The sequence below is a fragment of the Delphinapterus leucas genome, chromosome 12 (assembly GCF_059928025.1).
Source record: "Delphinapterus leucas isolate spDelLeu-1000000601 "Yukka" chromosome 12, BTC_Dleu_Yukka2, whole genome shotgun sequence".
Classification (NCBI taxonomy): domain Eukaryota; kingdom Metazoa; phylum Chordata; class Mammalia; order Artiodactyla; family Monodontidae; genus Delphinapterus; species Delphinapterus leucas.
Window position 1 is genome coordinate 76,647,876 of NC_143140.1, and position 13,697 is coordinate 76,661,572.

Consider the following 13,697-nt stretch of genomic DNA (forward strand, 5'->3'; position numbering starts at 1 on the left):
ATTGATTAAATAAATAATAAATTAATAAAAGGTAAGAATTTAATTTCTTTCTATTTTCAAAAAATGATTATGGAATTTTAATGATTTAAATAAAATTATAGAAAATGCCTATCTCTTCCTTCCCTTTTCCATTTTTTTTACTGGTAGGACTTGTAAAGTAAGCATTATTAATTGAGCTACTTTATTCTAAAAATAAACCTATCCTACTTTGCACTTTAGGGCCTGTGTTCCTTTATTTCTTCTCAAGAGATTAGCCATACACATCCTGTACCAGCTTGCAGTAAAGGAGGGCTTGATGATCATGTGTGATGCTTTGAGAAGGAAAAAGGCTCTAAATAGGCAAGTTCCAAATTCCCTTGATTACAGTTTATATTGATTAGGACTCTTTGCTTGCAAATAACAGAAAATCAATCCAGACTACTCTAAGCAAAAAAGAAAATTTGTTGGAGGGATAATGGACTATGTCATTGAATTTGAGGGCAATGAAGCAGCCGAACCTTAGGAACAATAGATTGCCATGCTGTAGGGAACCCAGAAAGCCCTCTCTCTCCTTATCTCTCCTTTCTGCCTCTCTGTGTACATCTGTTTCATTACTGTCTCTCACTGTTTTCTTATTAGCTGCATGGCCTGGTAGAAAATGGCTGGTACTGCCTGCTCCCAAGTAACAGTTACTTATTGCAGACTGATAACCCAGTAGAAAACAGATCTCTTGCTTGCTCTGGCTAAGGAATTGCTTTCCAATTCCCAGGGAAGAGACTGATTGCCCAGCTGTGTCAGGTACCCAATCAATGAGACCAGAGGCTATGGCTGTGGGGTGACATGCTGTAGGAACGTGTCAGCTTCTGGAATAACCTCGTGGCTAGTGAAGAAGGAGGTAAATTTCTAGTAAAGTAGAGTTAGTGAGGTAATTCAGTAAGTACTCACTAGAGTAACTTTTCAAAACGATTTGTGAATAAAGGAAAGCATCAACCCAGCAAACTGGGAAAGCATAAAAGAAGGCAGAGGCACAGTCTGGTAATTAAGAAACAGAATGGAGAATGTGAAATTGTGGAAAACCAGAATAAATGAGACTCAGAGGGAGAAGGGAGAAGGTGGAAATTTTCCAGTAGGATGATAATGGTGCTTGCATTTTCCTAGAGGGGTTTGGAAGTCTAATGAACAAAGTTATAAAAGTGTTTTGTCATCTATTCTGTTAAACTTTCTGCAGTGACAGAAACGTTCTATATCTGCACAGTCCAATTTGGTAGTCCATCAGCCACATATGCTATGGAAAGCTTGGAATGTAGCTAATGTGACTGAGCAACTGAATTTAAAATTTTATGTTTTAATTAATTTAAATTTAAATAGCCACATGTGGCTAGTGGCTGCCATATTGCATAGTGCAGCCTCATACTGAGAGACTGAATATACAAACAGACAATGGCCATACCACACACACAAAAACAGAACTCTTAACCCACAACCTGCAGTAAGCTGCCCAGGAAACCAACCCAGGAGGCCAGCCTACTATACCTCAGATTTGTAGGAAGCCAGACTACTAGGTCTGGTAACAACTAGGAGGCCAAACAATCACCCCTAACATTCAGCCTCAAATGGCCAGGACTTGATTAATAACTGACAGCTTTGCTAACCTTTGTCCCTGTCTCCAGCTAAGGACCAACTGGAGAAAGCCAAACATATATTCCTAGCTAATCACGTAGGATGCCTGGCTTCTGGTTAGCCTCCTACAGCTTCTTTGTGCCAACAGCCTACAATCAGGGCATACCCAAAGCCTTCCCTTTCTTCCACTATAAAGCTTTCCCACTCCGCTGCCTGCGTTTGAGTCTCTGCCAAAATGTAAGTGATGGTGGCTGACTCCTGTGCTATAGAAACTCTGAATATAGGCTTTCCTTGTTCTCATTTGGGTGGTCTTTATTTCTCCATAGCATTTATTTATGTGTCTTAATTTATTCCTGTATGAACATCAAGAAAAGCTAAAGGGTTAGAGATGACCATGCCTTAATTGGCTTGGCATGTGTTCCTCAGTGCTATACTTGCATGGTATTTTAATGGGAAATCACTGTTTCATAGGGATTTATATTTTACAAAATAATTGACAAAAGCCCCAATCATCCTTAGCATATGGGGACATGCATTCAATTGTCTGCTTATATTTATTACCTGTGCCCATTTATAAGTGAATAGATTAGGGTTGCCAGAGTTAGCAAACAAAAACATAGGACAGCCAGTTAAATTTGAATTTCGGATAAACAACAAATTAATTTTTTTTCTCATAAATTTATTTATTTATTTTTGGCTGCATTGGGTCTTCGTTGCTGCACGTGGGCTTTCTCTAGTTGCGGCAAGCAGGGACTACTCTTCGTTGTGGTGCGCAGGCTTCTCATTGCGGTGGCTTCTCTTGTGGTGGAGCACGGGCTCTGGGCACACGGGCTCAGTAGTTGTGGCATGCGGGCTCAGTAGATGTGGCTTGCGGGCTCTAGAGCGCAGGCTCAGTAGTTGTGGTGCACGGGCTTAGTTGCTCCATGGCATCTTCCCAGACCAGGGCTTGAACCCGTGTGCCCTGCATTGGCAGGCGGATTCTTAACCACTGTGCCACCAGGGAAGTCCAACAAATTAATTTTTTGTGTAAGTATATCCCATGCAGTATTGGTTTTGATATGCTAAAATGTGATTCATTGTTTACCTGAAATTCAAAATTAAGTTGGCATCCTGAATTTTATCCAGCAGTCCTCGTATATATGCTTCTCCCAATATGTAAATATGTTTCTTACACAGCCTCACTCTGGCCAGGTTTTATATAGGGCTCAAACTTCAGGAGAAAGGGCACCAGAAATATTTCTAGATATTCTATTTTGTCATGTCCCTCTTTCATTGGATGGAAGGAAAGAGTTAGAATAAATATAATAGAGGAAAGTAGAGCAGAACAATGGTGATGATTGTATTTTCTCATGTGGGGCAGGGGTACTAGAATGGACAGAATCCCCAGGAGACCAGCCTTGTGGAACCCATGGCATCTGTGCCCTGGTGATTCAGTGCTGTGCAGGATCAAAGGGAGAGTCTCTAGCCTCTATGATCTTTCCAGGGGACCAGAAATGCAGTTCATCTCACTGAATATGAAGAGGCTTCTGTATCTGCCTTGTCTTCTTAATCCTGACTCTGCCAACCTACAGAGCTCACTCATTTATTAACAATTTTAATGAGAACCTACTATGTGCCAGGCAGTGTCCTAGTTTCCAGGAATTTTGCCAAGGATAAAGCAAAAAATATCCCTGCCATTATGGATCTTATGTTCTATTCCAGGAAAAAGGTAATAAATCAGCAACAAATAAATGATTGTATATGTACCTGTTAGTAATAAATGATATGAATACAAATGAAACAGGATAAGGAGAAGGAAGGTGGGCAGAGTCAAGTGCCAGCTCCTCTCCCACATCATCAACATAACCTGCTGATAAAGCAAAGATGAGTCAGTTACTACTGTGATCTCAGTGCTGAAAGGAAGAGCACTGCCACGGCAGTCTTAGATGTGCCTTGGATAGGGAGGGAAAAGGTGGGATATTGATGAGTTTTGGAAAGTCTAGTTTAAGGCAGGCTTTTCATTGTCAGTCCAGATTGGGATTGTTGAACACACCAGAGGCTTGGATTTGGAATTTAAGAGGAAACTGTTTGATGAGCCCAGCTAATTTACTTGAATGAAGTCTAGTGTTGTTTGGATAAATGAATATTGAGAAGTTCCTGAAATAAGCAATAATATTGTCTGCAAATCAATTTTCCTGGGCAAGAGTTTCCTAGGATGGTGAAGTCCTGTTACTGCAAACAGTGAGCTATATGGTTTTAACAGTTTGAGGGCTGGGGGCTATTTCAGTTAGTTTGGTCAGGGAAGGCCTCCCTAGTTGATGACAGTTGAGTAAGACCTGACTGATATGAAGGGTGAGTCACTGGCAGTTCTGGAAAAGAGCATTCCAGGTAGGAGGAAGAGAAAGGGCCAAGCCCCTGGGATGGGAATAATTTTGAGTGTTCAAGGGCCAGCAAGAGAACCAGGGTGGCTGGGGAGCCTAGTGAACAAGGGGGAAGTAACTTTGGAGATACAGTCAAGAGCCAGGTTGTTGAGGACCTTCCTAACACTACGGAAGGGGTTGGATTGAATTCTAAGTGATATGGGAAGCACTAATGGTTTTCAAAAGAGGAATAATCTGAGTTATAGGGTTAAAGGACAGCTTTGCAGGGAGACTAGTTAGGAAGCTATTGCAGTGGTCCAGGTGAGAGATCGAGGGGCTTGGTCTTCAGTAGTAACTGTGGAGGTCTTGAGATGTCACTGATGTAGAGGTATGTTTTAAAGGTAGATTGACGCAAGAGGGAGGGGATATGGGGATATATGTATACGTATAGCTGATTCACTTTGTTATACGCAGAAACTAACACACCATTGTAAAGCAATTATACTCCAATAAAGATGTTAAAAAAAAAGGTACATTGATTGGATGTGGGATGTGAGAGAAAAAGAGGGATCAAGAATAACTCCTAGTATTTTTGACTTGAACAGTAGATGAAATGTTGTATGCTGTTGCTATAGTCTGAATTGTGTTCCCCCAAAATTCATATGTTGAAGTCCTTACTCCCAATGTGACTGTATTTGGAGACAGTGCCTTTGGGGTGGTAATTAAAGTTAAATGAGGCCATAAAAGCAGGGACCTAATCTGATAGGACTGGTGTTCACCTGAGATCTCTTTCTGCACCCACAGGGGAAAGGCCATGTGAAGACACAGCAAGGAGGCCACCGTTTGCAAGCTGAGAAGAGAACTCTCACCAAAACCAACCCTGCTGACACCTTGATCATGACTCTGGCCTCCGGAACTGTAAGCATATAATCTCTGTTGTTTAAGCCTCTCAGTCTGGTATTCTGTTATGGCAGCCTGAACAGGCTAATACACCATATAATGGTATATAGAAAACTGTGGAAGGAGTAGATTTGATGGGGTGGAAGGGTGGGCTGAAAATCAAGAGTTCTCTTCATGGAGATGTGGAGGTGGTGGTTGGTATATAGTAAAGGATGTTGAGATACAAATGTGGGAGTCAGTAATGTGTGGCTCAGAGATTTTGATTTCCCTTTTCTTCCCTAAACATCTGACCACTGTCACCACCAGCCTCCCTTCCCGCCTTCTCCAGTACCTACTGCTTTTATGCCATTTCTCATCTTCCTACTGAAAACTACTTTCTGAAAAGGATTAGCTCTGGACATGGTGTTAAATACACTGCATTCATATGCCATCTCTAACACTTACCATCTCTAGCCAGGGAGGCTTGGCAACCAATTCACTTAACCTCACTTGGCATCAAGCTCCTCCCCTGAATTAAGAATAAGGATTTTTGTCTTACAGGATTACTGTGAAGTAACAATGATGCAGGATAAAAATAAATGTGAAAGCATTTTATAAAGTTAAAGTTTCAATTAAAGTATATGGGTTCATTGGTATTATTCAATTACGTTTTAGTGTGGCAAGTTAATTTCCTATGGGTGATTACATATAACCTGTAGAAAAGAAAAATTTGACCCATGAAAAACATGTCTGGAATTAATGATGCAAGAGGACTTGTGTCCACTCTTCTTCCCCAAATCTCATTAGATAAATGAGTAACTGATCTACCTACAAATGAAACCAGTTTCATCCTTAATTCTCTGTGGAATGGATCTATTTCTGTTTACAAACCAGACTGCCTTGCTCTAGAAGGTATAATACAGACTGTACCATACAGTTATAAAATCATAGGATGTTAAAGTAAGAGTCCTTAGATATATTTCCAAGGATGGCAGAATTGCAACTTAAATCACTACTCTTCTATCCTTTGACCGTGGAAAACATTTCTTATCCATCATAGTGTACTTTTCCCCTAGGCCTTTGTAGAGCTCAAAAATCCTTTTCTTTATGGTAATCATATAACAACTACCACTCAGTTTTAGTGGACAGATTTTATTCCCTATCTGTGATTTTAGTTAAATCCTCTCATTATACAGATGGAGAAACTGAGACCTGAAAATTAGTCTAACAGTGTGCTTAATGTTTTTAGTAGATGCCAAAACTATCTAAGCAGAGCACTGTATTCCTATATGTGTAAAGTAAGTGTGCTTGTTATGAATGTGCGTGCCATATCCTCAACATCCGCCTGCTCCCCCGATATAGATGACTGTTCATTTGAAGTCTTCTTTTCTGATTGAAGATATCCCTAGGGAAGCTGGAGATGTCATTCATTCAACAAATCTTTCTGGACCAACATTAGCAGTATTGAAGCACTGCTTTCTAAGAGATAGGACTCTTGCCTTTTGCCTACTTAATTGAGTAAAATAAAAGTAAGACAGGAATTATTAGATCCTTGTAATCCATTGTTAACTTACTGCATTACAACTGAGCTCTTCCATTCTTAAATCTCTTTTAACTTCTGAAAAAGGCAGGCAGAGAGGTTTCTTCTCCTTTGATCTTCTTAAGGGCAGTGATACATTAAGGGATGCTATCATGTCTCAGGCTGCCAAAATTTAACACTAAAAACACTGTGTGCTCTCTGAACATAATATCCTTCCTACAGTATCTTCCCTTGACAGGCATAATTACTTGAACCATCCACAGGGACCTCTTGATGAGACTTTCTGTGTTTGTGGACCGTTTTGTTTCATTTAATTAGTTGTCTGCATGAGCAGTACATGAAGAGAGTTGCCTTCTTCCACAAAAAAGGGAATGTCATCCATTTCTAAAGATGGACTAAACTGAAGGTTCCTAAATTAGAAAAATAATCACTTTTGGGGTTTTGAGTAAGCCCTCAACACACAAGCCCCCACGTTACAGTATTTTTTTGTGCCATCTAACCTCACCTATGAATTTGCAAATCTTTCATCAGATTATTCTTGACACAGGATGTTAAAATGGGACTCTTCCTATCTCAACTTTAGTTGAGGCCATATACAGTAGAGGCTTCCTTCTAAAGTGAATTCTGAGTCAAGTCACCATAGTTTAATTCACACATAAACCACATTAAAGGTCTAAAAAGTGTTCAGTTGTTGGGCCTAAAGAGAATTAGGAGAGGATTTCTTTGGAGAAAGCTACCCTATTGAGTCCACCCCATCAAAACTGAGAAGTGTGTATTTACAGGAGGGAAGTGCTTCCTAATTCCAAGTCTAATAAGAGGAACTCCAATGAGACCACATTAAGAGCTTGCTATGGAATCTCTACAGATATAGAACACAGGTTAGTGAGGCTTGATTCATGCTTGAGAAAGCTAAAGCATCTTGGGGCATGGAAGTGGGCTGTATCCGGAAAAGTACTGCCTCCCTTCCAGCTGCAGATCACAGGGCATAAACTGTAGGGAACAAATGTCATAACCAAACAGGTAATGTCAGCTTGACGTAATTTTAAGAGACCAGCCTAGAGTGACTTCCATTAGGGTAGTATGAAGAAGTTGGTGAATCTTCTGACAAACTGACACAATTTTAAAATGAAAAAATATTTCAGGACTCTGGACCACAGAGTCCATATTGTGTAGACCACAATTTGAGAAGCATATATTCTTTTTTTTTTTTTTGGGAATTCCAAGCTTAGAATTTTTAATGTCCAAACAAAACATGTTTCCTCATTAGTAAAGTCACATTTTCGTTGAAGCTTCATCACCTTTTGTGTCGAATGGCACTGTGTTATCATCTCATTAATCTTCAGTGTTCTTGGGAAGCAAGAGTATAGAATTATCCATCCCATTATATTGCCTTTACTTATCATAATTGATTCAATATCATGTTATAAAGCATAAGTTCTTTACGTTTTATTCTTCTTATTGTTAGCCATAGACTAGCAGTTTTTGATTCTGAATTATAATATTTTGTTATTTTGGTGCATTTTTATGTTATTTTTAAAATTGAGATACAACTGACATATATTACTTTCAGGTGTACAAAATAATAATCTGATATATGCATATATTTGTGAATTGATAATCACAATAAGTCTAGCTAACATCCATTGCCGCAAATGCTATAATATTTTTTTCTTTTCTTTTTTTTTTTAACATCTTTATTGGGGTATAATTGCTTTACAATGGTGTGTTAGTTTCTGCTTTATAACAAAGTGAATCAGTTATACATATACATATGTTCCCATATCTCTTCCCTTTTGCATCTCCCTCCCTCCCACCCTCCCTATCCCATTCCTCCAGACAGTCACAAAGCACCGAGCTGATATCCCTGTGCTATGCGGCTGCTTCCCACTAGCTCTCTACCTTACGTTTGGAGAAGCATATATTCTTTAAAAAACTGGAGTGCTTTGGGTAAGAACAGCAGGAGTCTAACGCCTTTTTGCTTGGACTGCTCTCAGCCTCTCTCCCACCCCAGCACAACTGGAAAGAAGTATAGTTTTACCAGCTTAGAGCTGGCTGCAAAATTTAGTAGCATTATTGTCAGAGTGGGCAGCATCAATTTGGGGAAGGAGGCAAAAATCTATAACCCTGTCAACTAAAAGTGAAGAACTTTGTAGGAAATAAATGGGGAAAACTTGTAGTTTTGCTTGCCCAAGTTTGTGGTCCTGGTTAGGGTGAGCAGTGGACTAGCAAGAAATTTAATGAGGAGGTGGTCCTGGAAAAGAGAGAACTCTAAAAGGCTGAGTAGATAAGCTCTCCATAACCCTTGGCCTACTGGGAAACTACATTTATCCCAGTTTTTTTTGCAGCATAAATTATAAGTCAAGGGAGACTTGAGAATTTGCTACAACTTGGAATGTTGTCCTTATACAGATCCTTATATATTCCTGGTCTTTATACAGATCAATAGGCAGAAGGTCTCAACACAAATTATTGGCTGACCACAAAGCTATGTAGCCACAAGGATGACCCCTAAAAAGACAGACTATAATATAATAATAAGAATAAGAAAACTGAACAGAGACCTCTGTTCTGTTCAGTGCACATTGTGGGCAGATAAGCATTGCAGTTTATGTCCAGGCAAATGAAAGCAACTCTCAGAAAAATAAAACAGAATTCATAGTTGCTATAATAAGTTATCTAAAATGTCAGTTTTTCAATGAAAAATTATGAGACATGCACAGAAATAGGAAAGTATGACACTATACTCAAGGGAGAAACCAATTAATAGAAACTGACTCTGAGCAGGTTCAAGTGTAGGCTTTAGTAGACTAAGACTTAAAGTAGCTATTATAAATGTGTTCAAAAAAGTAAAGAAAAATATTATGACAATGACTCAACAAATAGGGAAACTTAAGAGAGAATAGACTCTAAGAAAGAACCAAATAAAATTCTTGAATTAAAAATTCCAAAACTGTAATGAGAAATTCTATAGATGGGCTCAAAACAGATTTGAGATGGCAAAGGAAATAATCAGTGAACTTGAAGTTAGAGAAGTCTTAAGAACATAGAGAAAAAAGATAGAAGAAAAATAAGCAGAGTCTCAGAGTCCTGTGGGATAACATCAATGTAACAATATACATGTACATGTAATGGAACTCCCAGAAGGAGAGGAAAGAGGAAAAAGGGCAGAAAAAATGCTTAAGAAAATAATGGCTGAAAAATTCCCAAATTTGATGAAGACATTAATTTACAAATCCAAGAAGCTCAATAGACACCAATTATGATAAAAACAAAAGATTCCCTTCTAGGCCATCATAGTGAAACTGATGAAATCCAAAAACAAAGAGAAAATATTGAAGGCAGCAGGAAAAAAGTGACTGATTTACAATAGGGGAATGTCAGTACAATGAATGGTTGACTTCTCACCCAAAACAATGGAGTCCAGAAGGCAGTGGAATGATATACTCAAAATGTTGAAAGAAAGAAAGAACTCTCCGTCATCTTAAAAAAATGGTACAAATGAACCTATTTACAAAACAGAAATAGAGTCACAGGTGTAGAAAACAAAAACTTATGGTTACCAAGGGAGAAAGGGGGGGGCTAGGAGTGATAAATTGGAGATTGGGATTGACATATACATACTACTATACATAAAATAGATAACTAATAAGAACCTACTGTATAGCACAGAGAACTCTACTCAATACTCTGTAATGACCTATGTGGGAATACAGTCTAAAAAAGAGTGGATATACATATATGTATAACTGATTCACTTTGCTGTATACCTGAAACTAGCACAGCATTGTAAATCAACTATACTCCAATAAAAATTAATTTTAAAAAAGCCTCAAATGGGCTTATTCCTGGCTCTTGGTGTCCACTCAGGGAGGAAGATGAGAAGAAACATGTCTCTTATTTCTCATCTTTTTTAAAAAACTTTTCCAGTCTATCTACATTATCAAGAACCCTCCTGGGTTTCTTCTGTGTCCATCACATCACGCCACAAAATCTGCTGGTGCTTCAGCAGTAAGAAATCTCTTAGGGTTTCTAGTTTTTAAAGACCCCACAATCCTGGTCTAAGGGGAAAATAATACCCACAGGATTCCAAGAAGAATTGAGAAAATGTGAAATTGGTAAAGGTGAACTCTCAACCTGGAATTTGGCAAGAAAAGTTTGGGTTCAGGAGAACCCTATGTATTGAGGAATCCAATCTAGAACAAGTGTGAGTGTCCATGTATATGTCTGTGAACTTGTGTTATTTTAACTATTGACGATTATAATTGTACATAGTTTGTGAAAATTTACCATTCCAACTGATTTTGTGTATTGAAAAACTAATGAATTAAAAAAATTACATTTGTAGAAAGCACACAAAAAAAGAAATAACTGTTCATCAAGAGTCTTATATACAGTGAACTTCTCTTTCAAAAGTGAAGATGAAATAAAGATATTCCCAGATAAACAAAAACTGGGGGAATTTGTTGCTGGCAGACCTGTCCTGCTAGAAATACTAAAGGTACTCCTTCAGGTTGAAATGAAATAACATCAGACAGTAATTTAAATTCACAGGAAGAAATGAAATAAATACGTGAGTATATGTAAGGTTGTGTGTGTGTGTGTGTGTGTGTGTGTGTGTGTGTGTGTGTGTTTATTTATTTATTTATTTATTTATTTCTCCCTCTCTTCTTCTATAAAGGTGTTGCCTTGCCAGGTGAGGTGGCAAGCAGTAAAAAGCCAGGACAGAAATTCAGAGGGAATCAGAAGTAGTTGGCTGAAGGAGAGGATTATGTCCATGATGATAATTGCTGTCAGGGGGGCCCAGGAGGGACATCTGTGAAGGCACAAACATGACTTGGGAGAAGAATAAGCTTTAAATACTTGCTGGATTCAGAGAGCATGAAGCTTTCTTTAAACAGGCATAGTCAAATAAGGTCTTTCCAGTCCCCCTTACTCGCCCTCAGCCTGGCTCTGCTTCCATTCTGGCAAGAGTTGAAATAGCTTAGTCAGTGGGGAGAAAGAGAGAAGAAGCCAACCACAAACTTACCTTCCCAAGTGGTGGACAGCTCACCTAAAACTAACCCTAATTCAAGGTGAGGAAGGGGATAAGCCTCATCTTTCAATGAGAATTGAATTGTGGATTGATATTGAAATGGACATTTTTGATTACTGGAATGTTTGTGAATTAAAGGATCTGTAGAACTTTTCACTACCTAAGAGAGTCCAGCAGAGTTGAGAGCCTGCTTTTCTAGGAGCAGAGGACATTCTACCCCATGCCCCTACCTGACAGGTTTAAAGGAGAAGTGGAGGCCAAAAGTAACATTCCTTTATGAATTCATCCCATCCTTCCTGCATGTTAAATATCTAGTACACTTGCTTGTTCTTTTTTTTAAAATATAAATTTATTTATTTTTGGCTGCTTTGGGTCTTCGTTGCTGCACGCGGGCTTTCTCTAGTTGTGAAGAGCAGGGGCTACTCTTTGTTGTGGTGCACGGGCTTCTCATTGTGGTGGCTTCTCTTTTTGCAGAGCACAGGCTCTAGATGCATGGGCTTCAATAGTTGTGGCACGTGGGCTCAGTAGTTGTGGCGCATGGGCTTAGTTGCTCCGTGGCATGTGGGATCTTCCCAGACCAGGGCTCGAACCCGTGTCCCCTGCATTGGCAGGTGGATTCTTAACCACTGCACCACCAGGGAAGTCCCCGCTTGCTTGTTCTTTACCAGCACTGAGATTTCTAGTCCCTCAGCCCTTTCAGTTTTTTCCTCCCTAAATCAAATTCTTATGATTTAGCATTCTTATCAATTCTGAACAGACCCCACAATTTGTTGCTTTAACCAAATTCTTCCCCGTGTGTTTAATGATGACCTCTGTTTTTCCATCATACAAATCTTGTAATCATTCTAATCTTTAGAGAAAATCACACATCTGAGTTCTTGGTACCAGGATCATTTAATGGTCTCCAGCCTCAGATGGACCATTTACACTACTCATCAAGATTTTTGTCTGCCTCTGGTCAGTTTCCTCTCCCAGTCACCACATGTTTATCACAGATTTTAACTACTCTCAAGCCCCTTTTTCTGCACTTGTCCTTTTCCCTTCTAGCTGGTAAAGCTGCTGTCTGCATCCGAAAGATAATTGAAGTTGAAGTGGGATAAACTTCATGCTCACTCACATCTTCACTTCTTCCCCTCCAGCCTTACGGAAAGAAGCTTCTATTTACGGCTGATCTTAAGCTCATTCATCCTCTCTCATCTCTTCTATATTTACCCCTCTTCTGTATTTTTAAACTTATCCTCTTCACTAGCTTCTCAACAACTTGGAAGCATGCTAAAGTTATTTCTCACTTAGAAATTAACCCCGCTGTCAGCCCCTTGTATTCCTTTTCTTAGAGCCCTATATCAGGGCACCCTTTACAACCAGGCATACTGAAAAGTAGTCTCTATTTTCTATCTTCACTTTTTCAGAACCCATTCACTCTGTTCCTAGAAATGGGTATTTATATCTTCTGTCTGACAAATATAATGCTATTTTCTCATCTGCCCTGTGAGATTTGATACTGTTGATGACCCCCCCCTCCTCCTGCAGACCCCTCTCCTTCCTTGACTTCTAGGACATCACTCTCCCATGGTTATCTTCCTTCCTCCCTGTTGCTTCATTCCCTCTGCCCTTTCCTTCTCTATTTCTGAGAGTTCTGTCCTCAGATTCTTATTCTTTTACTTTATACTTTTGTCCCTAAATGATGACATTTGATCTCAAAGTTTTAACTGTGTACCCATGATAATCTGGATCCCTGGTTTGAATCTCTGTCTATTCAAGACCTTGGACAACTTCGCTCAGATTTCCATTCCCCAGATACCATAAACTTAACGTATGGAACACTCATTTTATTAACCTTATCCCAGCACACATGTCTTGCCTACCATGGTGAATGGCATCACCTGTCATTTTGCTATCCAAACCAGACATCTGAGTTAAATTCTCACCTATTTAATTTACTTCTATCTACACACACACACACACACACACACACACACACACACACACACATATATATTTTTTGGCCACACCGCATGGGATTTAATTCCCCGACCAGGGATCAAACCTGCGTCCCCTGCATCCCTGCTTGGAAGTGCAGAGTCTTAACCACTGGACCACCAGGGAAGTCCCTATCTACAAACATTGAATTGATTTTCAAATCATGTAGATTTTGCCACCGTGTTATCTACCCTATACTTTTCAACCTCTTCTATTAAAGTCTCAGTCTAGGCCCTCAAAACTCTCATGGATTATTCCTATACTCTCTTTGTTTCTACAGCTCCACCAGACTAAGTGTTTTAAAATGCACTTTCCTGCTTAACTCTCT

General features: G+C 39.3%; 1 long non-coding RNA gene across 1 annotated transcript in view; it reads left to right on the forward strand.

The window, feature by feature from the left end:
* Positions 1-3,406: 3,406 nt before the first annotated feature.
* LOC111169010 (uncharacterized) overlaps positions 3,407-13,697 on the forward strand; it is a 129,229-nt gene continuing 118,938 nt past the window's right edge. The window contains exon 1 of the long non-coding RNA XR_002643133.2: positions 3,407-4,856. This is a non-coding gene — a long non-coding RNA (uncharacterized LOC111169010). The remainder of the gene's footprint in view (positions 4,857-13,697) is intronic.